At 36.6% G+C, this 16,939-nt stretch overlaps 1 protein-coding gene across 7 annotated transcripts in view; it reads right to left on the reverse strand.

The window, feature by feature from the left end:
* Window positions 1-15,734, reverse strand: part of USP49 (ubiquitin specific peptidase 49) — a 38,513-nt gene extending 22,779 nt beyond the window's left edge. For 2 of the 7 annotated variants that reach the window (XM_081947087.1, XM_081947093.1), the window contains exon 1: window positions 15,190-15,538. The gene's annotated coding sequence lies outside the window, so the exon portion shown is untranslated. Of the gene's footprint in view, window positions 1-5,577; window positions 5,694-14,697; window positions 14,721-15,189; window positions 15,539-15,563; window positions 15,588-15,655 lie in introns of those variants that run through there. The other 5 variants (XM_081947089.1, XM_081947088.1, XM_081947091.1 and 2 more) reach the window with 5 other exon arrangements.
* Window positions 15,735-16,939: the final 1,205 nt, after the last annotated feature.

A 16,939-nucleotide genomic window follows, 5' to 3' on the forward strand; every position in this document is an offset into this window, starting at 1 on the left:
GGTGAGGTACCGTCTGAATACAATAGATAAAGCCAGAGACTTTTATCATGGAATACTCAAGAAAAATGCAACCCCCCCACGTACATCTACACCAACACCAGTAGATTTGGATGTCTTAGAGCAGAGGATGTTTGAGAAAGAGACAGAAGAGCAAAGAATGCAGACACAAAAAGAGAAGGAGGGGCAGGGTGCTGTAGGTGGAGTCGACCCCTCTGGATCTCTGTTGTGTTCCTTCTTGGAAGAAGGACCTTCTAAGTCTCTCACTGAAATGCCGATATTTAAACCTGTCGAACAACGTATTACCAGATCCACGACTAGACAAATGTTAGAATCTCACAAGCGCGTCGACCCTCAAACACAATGTGCTAAGAAAGAAGCTAAGAAGCAAACCGGAGCCATGGGAGGAGCAGGGCCAAAGATTGGTCTTGTGGAGAGAGATCTTCAGCAAATGCTTTCAGCGCTCCAGACCAGATCTAAAGATGCTTAAGCTATTATCTTGGAACGTGAATGGAATGAACTCCCCACAAAAAAAGGAAAAAAATAGTTTATTATTTGAAGCAATTTAATAATGATGTTGTTTGCCTTCAAGAGACTCATATTAGGTTGCAAGACCAGAAGTACTTAGTGAATTCAAAACTGGGAACATTTTATGCTGCCTCTGATTTGGTAAAGAAAAATGGTGTGGTGATATATATAAATAAAAGATTTTCAACTAAAGTTATAGAGGCAGATGACGCTGGTAGATATATAGCAATTCAATTTGATACAGACTTTGGTTCCATTTTGGTGCTAGGAATATATGCTCCTAACCAATGCCAAGAAAGTTTTTATAAGATGCTCCATTTAAAAATTTTAGACTGGAACTTTAAAAGTATTCTAATAATGGGAGATTGGAATGGAGTGATTTCTCCAAAGATAGACAAGAGTACAAAGACGGAATTCACTACCAAATTACCAAAGGCTTTTTTTGATTTACAAGACGATTTGAAATTAAAAGATGTTTGGAGGACGCAACATCTAAATGAGATGGATTTTTCTTTCTATTCAGATAGACATAAATCCTTTTCAAGGATTGATTTCTTTTTGTTAACACCGGATCTACTTCCTAAAGCCAAGAAATCCAAGATTTTCGCCAGGACACTTAGCGATCATAGTCCGGTGTGGTTACAAATTGAATTAGGGATGAGGCCAAGAAGGTCTTGGAGAGTAAATGAAAATTTATTTAGATATGAAAAAAATGTTGATGAACTTAAAAAACACATGAAGGAATTTTTCAGTTTTAATATGAATAAGGGCACTCCCATTGAAATAGTTTGGGATGCAAGTAAAGCTTATATGCGTGGGGTCCTGATACATATGAACTTTAAACACAAACAAATTAGACAGAAAAGGAGAATGGAATTGGAAGATGAAATAAAACACAAAGAACAGCTGCTTATAATAAACCCGAATGACCAGGCGCTCCAGATGGCGCTAAAGCTGTTGAAAGATCAATTTCAGATGCTTATAGCAGAACAAACAGCAACCAATTTGCAATTTGCTAAACATAACACCTTTGCCAACGCTAATAAACCTGGTAGATGGTTAGCATATACTTTGAGAAGGAATATGAATGACAGAATTATTGATAAAACTGAGTTTCGAGGGAAGATGGTATATCAACAAGGGTTGATTAAAAAATCATTTGTGGACTATTATACTAAGCTATATGTACAGGATAATATACAGAACAAGTTAATAGATGATTTTTTGGAAGGAAAAAGGGTTGCAAAAATTTCTGTGCTTCAAAAGGCAAATTTGGAACGTCTTATAACCGCTGATGAGATCACTTTAGTTATAAATCAACTTAAATTAGCTAAGGCTCCAGGGACTGATGGTTTGACTGCAATGTATTATAAAACTTTACAACTGGAAATGATTGAATATCTTACACAACTATTTTGTAATATACAACAAGGAGGTAAAATACCTCCCTCATGGAAAGCGGCTTTTATCTCATTGATACCTAAAGATAAAGAGGGCCCTAAGAAACCAGAGGATTACAGGCCGATATCTCTTCTGAACACAGATTATAAAATATTTGCTAAGGTACTAGCCAACAGATTGATGCCGGTTATTCAAGAGATTATTCATCATGATTAAGCAGGATTTATTGAAGGCAGACATATGAAGGAGAATGTAAGGCAACTCATAGATTTAATTGACTATCTTGATAAGAATAAGCAGATCTCTGCAGTGCTGGTTTTCTTGGATGCAGAGAAGGCCTTCGATCGAGTGAATTGGAACTTTCTAACCAAGACTTTGGAAAAGATGGATATGGGACCACGATTGCGGCAGGCGATTGGAGCAATTTATCAGCAACAAAATGCACAACTTATTATTAATGGAAATTTGTCAACAACTTTCGAGATACAAAAAGGCACAAGACAAGGTTGCCCATTATCCCCATTGTTATTTATTTTAACTTTGGAAGTCTTGTTGAACGCAATTCGGGACTCAAAATCCTTAGATGGCATAGCTATCAGGCAAAAGGAATACAGAACTAGAGCATTCGCCGATGATCTGGTTGTTACCCTTTCACATCCTTTGAAATCAATAATCCAGATGAAAAATATCATAATAGAATTTGGCATGGTGTCTGGGTTTAGACTAAATCAAAACAAAACGAAAATGATGGTTAAAAACATGACAGAGACTCAAAGAAAGAGACTTGTAAGTTTAGCAGGTTTTGAAATAGTTTCTAAAGTTAAATATTTAGGAATACAAATTTCAGAATCAAACACAAAACTTTTCTCAAATAACTATGAAGTGTTGTGGCAAAAGATACAGAAAGATCTCGAAGCGTGGAAAAAGTTACAATTGTCTTTGCTTGGAAGGATCTCAGCAATTAAAATGAACATTCTACCTAGATTTATCTTTCTATTCCAGATGATTCCGGTGCTTAAGTCAGATAAAACCTTGTTAAATTGGCAAACAACATTAAATAAATTTGTTTGGAAGGAGAAAAAACTGAGAGTAAAGATGAAGATTATGCAAGATACACGTGAAAGAGGCGGCCTCAGACTCCCAAACCTTCGATTGTATTATGAAGCTGCGGTATTAACGCATGTAGCAGATTGGTTCGGGAAAACAAAAACGGAATTGCTCAATATAGAAGACCATGATCTTGTTCTGGGATGGCATGCATATCTTTTTTATGAAGACAGGGTGGATAAAGTGTTCAACAACCATGTTCTCCGTAGTGCCTTGATGAGAATATGGAAGAAGCACCGGCCCAATTGGGATTATAAAATACCGCTTTGGTTGGATCTTGCAGACACCATGGGGATTATGAATATTAAGTCACTCGGGGGTTGTTTATATAAAGATGTGCTTATTGCTGATGGGGGCGAATGGAAGTTAAAAACTTTGGAACAGCTGTTGGAAGAAGGAATTACTTTAAATTGGTTACATTACATACAGCTTCAGAAGAGATGGGAAGAAGATCGCAGGGTCGGTTTTATGGATAAAGAAGTGGAACTGATTAAGCAGATAAAAGAGACTGGTCCAAAACAAGTTAAAAGAATATATAATGTACTGTTAGAAAGAGACTCAGAAAGTGAATTGGTTAAGGATTGTATGATTAAATGGGCTCAGAATTTTGGTGAAGTGGTTATGTTGGAAACGTGGGAAAAAATATGGGTTCAGAATGTTAAATTTACACAGTCACAGAATTTAAGGGAGAATTTCTATAAAATGTTTTACAGATGGTATTTAGATCCTAAAAAATTATCATGCATGTACCCAAATGTTCAACCAAAATGTTGGAGATGCGGGTGCCTAGATGCTACTTTTTTTCATGTATGGTGGACTTGTAACAAGGTTAAAGCTTTTTGGATAAAAATGTGGTGGGTTATGCAGAATGTATTTAAGAAAAGAATACAATTCACTCCACAAATGTTTTTATTGGGTATAGTTAAGGATTTTACCAAAGGGGAAACAAAATTGGCCTTGTATATGGTTACAGCAGCTAGGTTGTTGATTGCGCAACATTGGAAAAAAGATTTTTTGCCGACAATTGATCAATGGATTCAGAAGGTGGCGGGGTTCGCTGAAATGGCAAAAATTTCAGCTTTCTTAAAAGCTGAGAAACAGGAGGATTACACACAGGAATGGGCAAAATGGATTGATTATATACAGAATAAATACCAGACTAGGAGTTATTATCTAGCCTTTAGGTAAGAATGTTTAGACCGATAGATGATCAGAGTAAATAGTATATGGGATGTTTGGAATTGTTAGAGTGGTATATAGCGGAAGTCATGGGGGTGGGTTTGTGTGGGAGGTGGGGGAGGGTTAGGGTGGAGGGTGGGGCAATATATATGTATGAATAAATTAGAAGATGGGACTAATGAAACATTGTTAGGCTAGGAGAAATTTATATTAAGAGTTATAGATGTTAAATTAGCTTAGAAAATGATCAATGTGTTATTATTAATTTAAGAGAAATTTATATAGTGTTTGTTGGGAGGAGAGGGGTTATGAGTAATCTATTTTAAGATGGGGGAGGGGAGGGGGTAAAGTGTTTGGTATAATATTTGAATGTGAATTTTTGCGGGGGGGGTTGGGGGGGTATAGCATTTGTATGAGATTTATATTGTGTGGAGGGGGGGTGAAAAGGGGGAAAATTTGTTTGTAGAAAACTCTTTTAATAAAAAAAAAAACATATAAGAGGAATCTTCTTCAGGTTGTTTTTTTAGATATTTTAGAGGAAAAAACAGCCTTCGCTGGTTTCAGTATAACAGAGATGTTTTGTCAAATCCAAAAAATTTAAAAGTTTAACACTGTAGCTAAATGGAAAGAAAAAAAGAGGAAGGGAGTGAAAGCCAAAGGGGAAAGAAATATGTCTCAATTGCCAGTGAAGGTTTGTGTGTATGTGTATGGGGGTGGCGGGGGAGTTGTACAAGTATGAAAAATATATGTATTTTACACATTCTTTTCCAAAGCACTTTGTTTAGCAGCTAAAACATTTAAATTAGAGGGTATTAGTATCTTCAAATTGGATTGTAGCTAACTGGTCTATTTTAATTCATGATGAGTTTCAGAAATGATGTTTTAATACATTGAGAAGAATGAACAGTGTCAGAATTTGCTGATAATTTACTTGACACTGAACAATGAATAATTTGACATAACTGATTGGAAAGCATGAGGGTAATTTTTGCTTTTAGTATGTTTCTTTTTTTGAGTACACAGTGTACAAAGAGTTAACAATACCAATTTCAATCTTAAAAAGGCATATTATAGAAGAAATAATTGGCTGAAATTAAACAACTCTACATATAACTCTAGAAATAACAAGATTGACAAGGGAAAAAAAACCCAAAATTAAATGTTCATGTATTTCTCATAATTTAAGTTTATGAAAATATAACATTTAGATTGACAGTGAGCATAATAAATAATCTTAAAATTCTAAATTGAGGGTCCTGATTAGAAAGTTCAGACAATAAGTCATAAATAAATATTAAGAATTATATACAAATAAGCAGTACTGGAAAAAATATTTTAGAAATAAATCATGATTCAAAAGCATACCTATTCCTTTCTCTAAGGTTGAGCTTTGAGAAAATTGGTTCTACCAGTTTGCAATAGACATCTGCTTTGTAAAATGTTCATTGGCTATCACGTGTGACATCACAATCCTTCCTTTCCTAGTTGTTCAATGTTTAAATAAGACAATCACTTTAATCAATTAGAAGTAATGCAGCATTTATATAATTTAAAATGATAGACCTTATAAGGAGCAAGGAGAGATAAAAAGGTTACTAGCACTGCATCTGTCAACTTTGTAAGGAGAAAGGCAGGCTTAGGATATAGTGCAAATCTTCTAAGAATCTGCATGCAAAAAGGCTCTGAAAATTCTCACAAAATATTACAGTACCCTCTACAGCAGGGGTCTCCAACCTTTTGGTCCTCAAGGACTACCAAATCTAAATGATGGTTGTTCTTCCACTATCTGCTGGTTATTTTGTGGTTTATGTTTTTATTTTTGTTGTTATATATGTTTGATATTTTTATACTGTGATATGGTTTAATTGCTACTATGCTTGTAAGCTGTCAGAGTGAGATGAGCTGCTAAATAAGCCTGGTAATAAATAAATAAAATAGTAAGAAAGATAGCATTTGCCTTTTGGCAGCTGTTCATATGGTCAAAATAACACAGGATTTTTCAAATGCACTGTAACCGTCATTTTTATCATCTCCTTATCCATAACATATCCCTCTTAAAGCAAAATCAAGAACCTGAGAAATATGTTCACCCGTAAAGTTTCTCACTGAATTAATAGAAACAGAAAAAGATTATTAAAACATATTCAAGTGGATCTTCTGACCTATCCCTATTTGTTTTTAACCATGGTAGTAAAATGTCCATTTTAAAAAAATGATTTGTTCACATGATGCTGCCTTTAACTTGTCCCTAGCCTATAAGGGAGAAAGGCTTAAGAAATGCTTATTTGTTAAAAATTCCTTATTCTGACAAATTTAAGTAAAGTGTCAAGGTGCATTAAGCCGAGAAATCAGATGACCAGAAGCAAATGCAACAGAGACAGGATTGGGATCAGCAATAGATTCTGCTAATTTTATGCTGGAATTGTTTTTCAGTGAATTCAAGAATGGGTGAATAGCATTTCAATTTTACAATAGGAAAAAGCTGATAATAGCAATAGCACTTAGACTTATATACTGCTTCATAGTGCTTTACAGTCATCTCTAAGTGGTTTACGGAGTCAGCATATTGCCCCAACAATCTGGATCATTTTACTGATCTTGGAAGGATGGAATGCTGAATCAATCTTGAGTCGGTCAGGATCAAGCTGCTGGAAGTTGGCAGAGTTAGCCTGCAATACTGCATTCTAACCATTTCGCCACCATGGCTCTTATAAGATCGCTAAATTGATATGCTTGCTACAGTGCCATAGAGTTTTAACTCTGGAATAACTATCTACTGCTTTTACATCACATCCCTATTATAAATTCCTAGTGTATTGTATATTCCCTCTTCAAACCTTGCTCGGGTACAAGAATGGGAAATATATCATTCTGCTCAGTTCTGCTGCCTTAGAGTCTTAAAAAGATGTTAGTTAACATACAATCTATTCCAGTGGTCAATGGTAAAAAAAAACAGAAGAAGAAAAAACCAAAATTGATGTTTCCAATAACACCAGCAGTTTTTTTGTATTTTGGACAGGCAACAGAAAATCAGCTAATTCAAGCAGGGATAGCACGTACATGGGTTAGTGCTTCCCAGCCCTTAGGTAAATAGGCATGCTAGCGGAGAAGTTATTCTATACTGAAAGATGATCAACCTTTTTCAGTCTTAATTACCTGTCACATTATTATACATTGGGAAAGGTACTTGAGACCTAGTTAATAGCTACAAGGACAGAAAGGCATTTGTGCCTTTTCTCTTCCCCCCTGCAGCTCCCTGAATATCTTGAAAAGATACTCCAGAAAAATACCAGAAGAAGGATTCTTACTTTTCAACAGTGTTACCTTGGGGACTGCAACAGAAAAAAGGAAATTAGCCATTACTGAATGAAAAACGTATGTGAACAACTACACCACCAGAATCTTTTAGGCATCTGTTGAAGTTTTATTTTTAAAACTGGGCCTACATTTTTACTCAAATTTTACTTGTTTGAAAACTGTATCTATGGTTTAAGATTCATTCTAGGACTGCATTTCTGATCCAATCATTTCATCTTGGTATTAACACTTAAACAACTTAACAAATGATCCTAACACTTTATATATTCCAATCAAATAATACATATTTGTGGTACTATAATTCAATTTACTGTTTATTAAATGGTAAATCTTACAAATTGGTAACAAATATAAAAATCAATCAATCAGACTTACTGGAGAATTAAATTACTTTTAGTTTTTTTTTTCCAATAGTTTCTTTAACTATCCTTACTTTGTAGTAAACAGTGGCGTGAAAACCTAATTTCATTAAAAGTACCACATTGTTCACTGACTTCTTAATGTACCTTTTAATGATCACCACTTAGCTGTGACCAGGTGTCCTCCTCTTCAAATGACAAGATGAAAGTGTCTGTGCTTGAAGTTGGAGATTTTTCTCAGAAACTATACTTTCTGCTGTCTGGAACTAGCCTATGGTTGCCATGGAGGCCATTAACTCCTAAACCTCTCCATTGAAAATTGGGAAAATTCCAACCTCAGTCAATATATTTGATCTATTCTTTGTCTTGGGAGAAATTGATGGAACTATGTAAAAATAACTACAGTCCGTCTAACATTGGCAGGCCATGCCATTATATATAAACAGGGAGCAAAACCCATACTGACCCACACTGGATAATGAAATGTGTGCAAGCAAACAACCAAGGTCAGAGAGCACCAAGGACTCCATGCTTTCTAGTAAGTACATTTTGGATTACAGCCTATGTCATTCCTAACATAAGTACATACATTTCAACAATCAAGTAATTTCCCCAGTACAATGTTACCAATTTCTCAACAAAAAGTTTGAAGCCAGTCTGTGACTGCCTTCAATTTTGCTGACCCCAAAATAAAAAGAAACAATACCTTCAGACAGATATCAAGAGCAGGACTCTTAAGGAAAGAAAGTTCGAAGCAATCCAGAACTCTTTCCCTCCTACCCAACTCTAAGGGAAAGAAACATAATTGCTATCTCCCATCTCAACCTCAAAAATTTGCTAGATTAAAACATCAAGATGTATCCTGGGATTTTGCATGTTGGATATATAAGAGAAATGGAATACAGACAAAACTCTTGCTGCCTTTGCCTGTGTACCTTAAAGTAGTGCTTTCAAATTGTTCAATGGAATCCTAAGATTCCATGAGAACTTAATGAGTTTAGTCTTTTAAAAGACTAAAAGCAAACAAAAAACAAAAACAAAATCCTTTCATTCACTAGAGCTTTGACTATTGATAGGAGATTGTAAGACTTTAAAAAAATATTAACAGGCTTCATAGCCTGAAAAAGTTTGAAAACCCCTGTCTGAAATAACATTTGCAAGTATTTGCACAGTCAAAACTGCTCATGTGAGTTGCATTTTAAGGTGAAACCAGCAAAACAATATGCATTTGTTGTCTGCCTGTGTGTCTGTCTGTCTGTCTGTCTCCCTCTCTCACACACAAAATCTGAATGCATGTTAAATGGGACTTGGAAGCTAAGATACCTTTCTCTTTTAAGATCCTGTGAACAGAAACATATATCAGCTGAAGCCCAGAAGCCAAATGAGTCCCACCAATGCAAAAACAGGCCACCCACAAACTCTGCAAAGCAAAAAAGATTACTTCTTTTGGTGCTATTTTGGATATACCACCACTCAACCAGAAATAAGCCAGCTCAGCTGGTGAATACAGGCAACAGTGTAAGATCTGAAGCTGGTCCTGGGGTGGTGGAAAGACCTTGTGTGGAAGTGCTTTCACCCAGAAAATGACTTAAAGACACCTACACTGCTGAAACCAAGCAGAAAGTGTAAGTTAAGATATTTTTCATTAGCTCTGGCCCTAAGCCTTAATATTTCGACACACCCAATTTTTCCTTGTTCTTGCCTATCTCAATATAACTTCATTATGTATTTTCAATTTATAGGTCACTTTTAAAAACATAGAAATAGAACTATAAAATACAGCAATCCAATTTTATATCCTGCTTTCCTTCCAAGAGCTCAATGTACATCACACTCTCCCTTCCCATTTTTTCCTCACAACCCAGGGAGAAATGCTATTGGGCTGAGAGGGGATGACTGATCTAAAATCATGTAATGAGTTCTATGGCTGAGGGTAATAAAAAGTAAAGTAATAGCTTCAACTTAATAATAAGATGTACTGTATGCTTATGAAAACCCAATGTTCCCAGTTTATTGGGATTGCATTGACTGATTCCAACTACAAATTGGGCAATTCATTTCTTATTTTCAGCAAAAAGTCTTTTGATTTAGTTAGCTATGATGGGCAATATGTTCCTTTTTTTTGCAGAGCTGGGTATATGATGAAGATGTCTTGCAACTTTATTTTAACCTCAAGCAAAAAAAACCTAATAAAATTATTTTTTCCTCTAAATAAATATTTAGTTATTTCTTTTCAACTCATTTAACATAAGTACATTGTGATTGTTTGCAAAGATTTTATGGTCCTCCCCACCTCAAATATTGCTCAATCAATATATTGTGTATAACAATTTGCATCACCATTAACATCCCAATAGCATGAAAATGAAATTGAAAGCTGACAAAGCTTCTTATAAGTATCTGTTTAAAAGGACAATTCTGGGCACCACAGAAGATTCCTAGGCATTTGTAGAACAGAAACATAAAGAGTGGTTGCATCCATGTATTTGTATGGAAATGTGTCCATTTGCCTAGGGAAAAGGAACAAAAACCTGAGACAGTAGGAAGTATCTGGGGAAGGGGGAGATTAGTAGGAAAAGCTATCTGACCAATTTGTCTTTGACCCATTTACCTATAATGGATGTGCTGTAGCCAGCTAGGTGCATTATGACAGCCATTTTGTGAATAGTAAAGGCTCCCCCAACAGCCATTTTGTGAGAGTTCCTCTGATATGTTCACAAATTCCAGACGTACCCACCAACTCCTCAAATTATCATCTCCAGTCATATGTAACAGTTCTTAACATATATTTTTGTTCTGGAGCTTTATTTTGTATAATTTTCAATAAGAGAACAACATACACTAGATAAAACTAAGAACTGCCTGCTATCCTGACACAATAGATTTGGTAACTGCTGAATCTCACTCTTTCAGGCACAGAGAAATCTGTGGCAATTTCTTTTATATTACCAGCTCTTGAGGGTGCACACACACAACTAGCTTGCAAAGGACTGGGCCAATTATGCACAAGCTTTATCAGTAACTGTAATCCACATAAATGATAGTATTACATGCAATTTACTGCACAGCCAATTAAGAATAAACGTTTAAAAATACTAAGGTAACAAATATAAATGAATTTCCAAACTTGCAAATAGCACAAATTCAATCATAGTCTGTTACATTCAGAGATTGAAAATTGAATTCAAATAGATTTATTAAATAATTCAGTGATTGACAATTAAACATACAAAGGGTAAGGTGTAATGAAATTTTTCTAATCTGAACACTTTTCATAGATCAAAATGTTATCTCCTTTTTAAATCCTAAGATTATAAAACAGTTTTATGCAATATAAACATCATCTAAATCAAACTATAACTAGGAGTATAAATAGAGTTAAGTCAAGGTATAAACAGTTCCTTCAAGATTACTAGTTCTTAATTTATTTAAATAATATTCACTAATATGCTTTGCTCCACTATAATTTTTAGCAACTTGAAATAACCTTAGCAATATTCATACAATGTTATATACTGCATAGTTGTTAAACATAAATATTCAAAATCTTTACAGATGGAAGTTATGAAACATTACTGGAAATACTTCTATTGAAGGAGGATTGAAGGAATAAACTTATGTGTCTGTCTTCTAGACTTTTTTGGATATTTTCCCACAGAGAGTTTAGTATTAACTACTATAATGCCTAGTTTCTATTTACTGTCTGGATAGGTAGAGGGCTGCACCCAAATCGTAAATCGAACTCCTGATAATGGATTACATAAAGTTATCTTCCTTTTATGAGTTGCTTAAAAGGGCTGTTTGTATATGTAAGAATGGTTTCTAAACATATCCCTTTTTTCTCTTAGCATTTTCAACATCCATCTTTAAATTTGCTACACAAGAGCACATTTAAGAATGCTATTGAAGCATTTGTGAAAAGAACCAGTAGCAGCAGTATTTTGCATTCTGGAGATAATACAGATCCAGCTAACCCTTGTATATGGCAAGGATAAAAAATCATGTGAAATGTAGTATTTCTTAGCACTATAGTGCTCTTACATATCCACAATATGCTATCCCTTACTTTTCTTATAGTTTCTTACAGGATATTGTATGTTATCATGGCAATTACATTTTAATTGCATCAAAAACAAAGACATCATCCACTACTCCTTCAGTAAGCTTACTTTCTTGAGTGTTTTTTCTCTGATTAATCTTCTACTAAAGTTTCTGGTTTTTATTCTGGACCTCCTTCCTGTTGCTTTCATTGACTGCCCACCCACCCTTTTGTCCCCAAATACATAACATTCAAGTTTCAGTACTTCCCTTCAGCCCCCACTAATTTCCATGCCTATCAACTCTCTTTGGAATACAACAACATCTCAGCAGTTGAAATAGTGGCTGGAGTGGAAGAAAGAGGGTAATCAACAGCCTTTACAGCCAAATACTATTTACAATTAAGCTGAATTTAAATGGATCACAGAAAATAACTAGGAGGAGATTGTGACTTTATATTCCAAACTGAAAATATAATTCTGCATTGCAAATCTTTTTGCTGTAATTAATGATTGCAAAGATGGATGCTTCTGTATTGTCTACCATTTATCAGACTGGTAAATAATTAGAGGGATCATTTTGAATGTGTATGTCAACTTGGAGCCACAATTATTCAGCCAGGATGAACTAGTATGTTGAAAATAGCAGAACAGATTTTTCTATGGGTGCCATCCACAGCAAAAGAAACTAATACAATCACCCCTAGGAGGAAACCTCTTTCCTCCAGCATTGCAAATCCTTAGCCAAATAATACCTATCCTGACTGTTAGAAAGAAAAGAATAACCAAAGATAAACTCTCTCTTTTCAATATTTCAATTGCTTCACTACTATGAACCCAATTCTAAAATTGTATTCATGGATACTTAGAACCATGCTAGCCTCTAGAGTTTCTATATTAGAAAAGTCTGGTAAGTAAAGCCAACTAGGAATAAAAAAGTATATAAATATAAAGAAATAGCCATCAGCGCTTTTGAGTAGGAAATTGAACTTGTAAAAGTATAATTAGAAAAGGAGCAAAGTACACCCAGGTAATGTTGAACTCCAACATTAGCTGATTAGTCTTAGCCATCATGACCAATAGTTGGGATGATAGAACAGCAATCCAATATCTGGAAGGCCCCATATTTCCCTACTTTTAAAATCCATATTCTATGCTTTAATTCTTCCTTTTGCATTATAGCAATTGTATAAGCAAGCTGAAATTCAATATTGTAATAGTAAAGAATATTTTTAAAAAGAGGACAGCGTAATTGAAAAGCAATAAATTAAAAGAGTATAGCGTATTTTTGCAATTGTATGTGAATTGTATCACACAATATTTAAATGTTTTAAATTATGTTTAAGAATATTATGCCTCTATTATTACCAATGTTTTTTCATTAGTACCAGGTAAATCAATATGGATAGTTAACATTTAAAAAAGCACATTGTATTATTAGAAATATACTATTTCCACATTCTGCACTTTAAGCATTCACTCAGTGGAGTTTAAGGGATGTCAGTGTCAGTGTTCTTCTGTTTATAAACACTGACATTCCGTAAACTCCGCTGAAGATGTTACCTAGCCTGATAATAAAACATTCAGAAACCAACCCACAAGCTCAGAGAACAAACCTCCCCCCTCCCTGCCATCCTACATCCAAGCTATAGATATTCACCACTATTGCATTCTCATTTTTCTAATGTACATTTATCTTAAATTTAAATTTAAAATAATAGTTCAAAAACAAAGGATTAAATAGTATTTAACATGAAATTTAATTTTAGAAAGTGAGAAAGAGAAGAAATCATGTTTTTCTACCCTAAAATGGTTTATTGTGACCAAAAAGGGGAACAAGATTTCACAAAAGGCTTAGGAGAAAACATAAAAGAACCAGAGATGCTTGCTTTTACACACCTTTGCTATTATTTTCTATATACTATATTTTAACAAACATACTAGTTAAAAGTGAAGACTTGGCTGCACCTCATTTTCTATTAAAATGTGGGTGGGAAAGAAAAAAACAAAACTTTACATGATGTAAGCAAAGAATTTTGCTTCCTTTTGAAAAATCAGTGAGCTAATACATTTTTAAACTATAAGAACTCAAAAACTTTTTAAGCGATAGAACAGTATCTATATGGAAGTGGCTAGAGATTCTATTTATGTTGCAGTTTACCATTATAAGATCATGCCCATCTATCAAAGCAACTAGTTAATTTTAAAAAAAATAATGCTTCATTTGTTTACTTGTATATTAAAATGTTTCAATGATAAAAAATACCATAGATATTAAAGAACCATTTTATCAACATAATTATATCAGAACATATGTTTAGATGAAAATGTAGTATTAACAATACAGTAATAATTTCAACAGCATAGTTGCTATATAACAATCAGCATTTTAAAATGAATGGTTACAAAAGCTCAATCCATGTTTAAAGGCCAAAAATTCCCAATTGCATCAATGCTAGGGACAACTTCTATCACCTGACCTCCCCAAATCTTGCTACTTATATCAACATGCTAATAAGAATGAAACTTCAAATCACAAAATACATTCTAGAAATAATTTTAAGATGCTTAAGCTGTAATGTTTCAAAAAAAGAAGTTACAAACATCTTACTTGAAATTGACTGTAAGATTCTAACTTGCAAACAAAGAAGTACACACAGCTAAGCAACAACAGCATGAAGTCTTCCTGTTGCCCATCACCATTCCATCACTAGCTATGCTATCTCTTCCAACAATATGATACTTATTAAAACAATTGCTACTTTGCCCACCAGTTATTTCTTCCAACTGTTTTGCTGCTCTCCAGCTACAAATGGCAACAACTATGAGCACACACACAACTGTTTCAGCTTTCAGCAACTATGCTATACCTAATGTAGTTCTTAATCTCCTTAAAGTGGCTTTCTTCCAGCATCCTGCAAGTTTAATGTCAACTAGTTTACCCACCCTCCTCCTCCTCCTCCTCCTCCTCCTCCTCCTCCTCCTCCTCCTCCTCCTCCTCCTCCTCCTCCTCCTCCTCCTCCTCCTCCTCCTCTTCTTCTTCTTCTTCTTCTTCTTCTTCTTCTTCTTCTTCTTCTTCCCCTGTCCTCAAGCTATCTCACAGAAGCCTATGGGTTCAATACATTCCTAGCTCTCACTGTACACCAGAGCACAGCCTGTGTTTACCAAAGCAGAGGGGGGTGGGGAGTCTGTCTCACACCTTCAAAAGTCAGTTGTTGGCCAATATCTTTGATCGGGCAAATCCTGCCACAACTATTATTCACCTTTTCATTTGGTGGGAGGGTTGGCTCCTACCTTCTTCCCCGCTCCCTCTAAGAGGGGCCGGCGCTTCCCCCTTCTCGGTGACCGCAACCTTCCTTGTCCCCTGTAAGCAGGGTCTGAGAGAAGAAAGGTTCTTCCCCACCCACCCCCTCTACTCTTTAGGGGGTCAAGACCTCTTCCCCTCTGCCGGCCTGCCCAAACGCGTGAGCGAGATTCCCTCCAAATCAGAAGGTGGGGCTAAAACGAGCACAGCCCTCACGTCCCCAATGTGGAATCTGAGCTTCAAAGGGGTGGAGCCCCCTCAAACCTTCCACGACAATTGGGGGGTAGAGTCTCCCCAACCGGCTACAACCACGCATAAAAGAGCCCTTTCTACCTCAGGAAGGGCTCTCCTACTCCCCCCTATTTTAGGTCTGAACCCCAAGGGGGTAAAACCCCCGCCCCCCCCCCTCCGGCCCCTTTATTTACCGCCATCATCAGCACGCGCGAGCTGTCACCAAGCGCGAGACACCCCAACCGGTACGCGACACGCCCCCCTCGCCTGCCATTGGCTGCCAACTTCACTCCGCCCCTTATTGTCATTGGATAGCACTCCCGCCACACATTATTTCCGATCCCACCCTCGGCATGTGACACTTTCACTATTCAGCTATCTTATTTACGCCGTCTGCTGCCAAAAGCCCGTCGAGAGTTTTCTGGGACGGTTTTCTTTTTTCTTAACGTCATATACGTAACAAGAAAAAAGCGGGAAACGGTCCCTGATTTATGCGAGTGACGCGTCGGAGGATGCGCGTTTCTTTTCAAGAATCAAAAAAAGATTCTAACTGCTTCGCTCAAAAGGAACTCGGGGCTCCTTTTCTAATGGGACGAAATGGCCGACTGGTGGCGTGGGTGGAATCTGGGAAAGCCTAGCTCCGTTCTCCAAACTCGAAGCTTTGGACGAGAGCGTTTCTCAAAAAGCGGAGCCGGGGTGTACATGTAGCTCCGCCCAGGAACTGTGACATCCCCGACTTGTGAATCGGGGGGGGGGGAGGGAAGAAATGGGGTTAAGTTTGGTTGAATCGCAGGAGGGTAAATAAGGATGTTTCCGAGACAAAGGGACTCTTAAAGTCGTAGTGACCCATTTCGTTAGCGCTCCGCTTGCCCGCCTCTCCGGAGCTTCGCGAAGGGCTTTTGCCAGGGGCTGTTTCGCCTCAAGACCTTCCAAGCAGCGCAGACTTGGCTTGAAATGTGTGTAGAGCGCCTTGTGTATGCGGGAACGTGGCTTGTTCGGGCCCGGGGTGGGTAGAAGTCGGCCGAATATCTGCTGCTCGACGACGGCTTCTTGGTACCAGGGCAGCACCTGACAGGTTCACAGGTGTAAGCACACGAATAGAATAACCCGCGCCGTCTTGCAAGGTCTTTGAGCGACCTGGCAGGTGATCAATCGGTTAAATCTTCGGTTTCTCGTCTAGCTAGAAGGCATTGTGCTTCACACGCTGCATTCTCTTCAGGGAATATTTTCGGTGTTAATAAGGGGGGGGGGATGGTTTTACCTCGTTAAAGGCATTAAGAAAACCCAATTGTTTTAATAGGACATCTACTTTTAATATAGTTTGCATCTGCATTGAATTAAATGCGACATTTTGTTTGGCTTGAGCAAGAGTGTATTGTAGATGGGTTAGTCTGAATCAGGCAGACTGATCAGTGAATGAAGAGTGGGGTCTTTAAGCAGCCCGTATCAATTTCAATTAATACATATTCCTTTTTGTA

Source organism: Natrix helvetica, assembly GCF_964273705.1.
Source record: "Natrix helvetica genome assembly, chromosome: 3".
NCBI lineage: Eukaryota > Metazoa > Chordata > Lepidosauria > Squamata > Natricidae > Natrix > Natrix helvetica.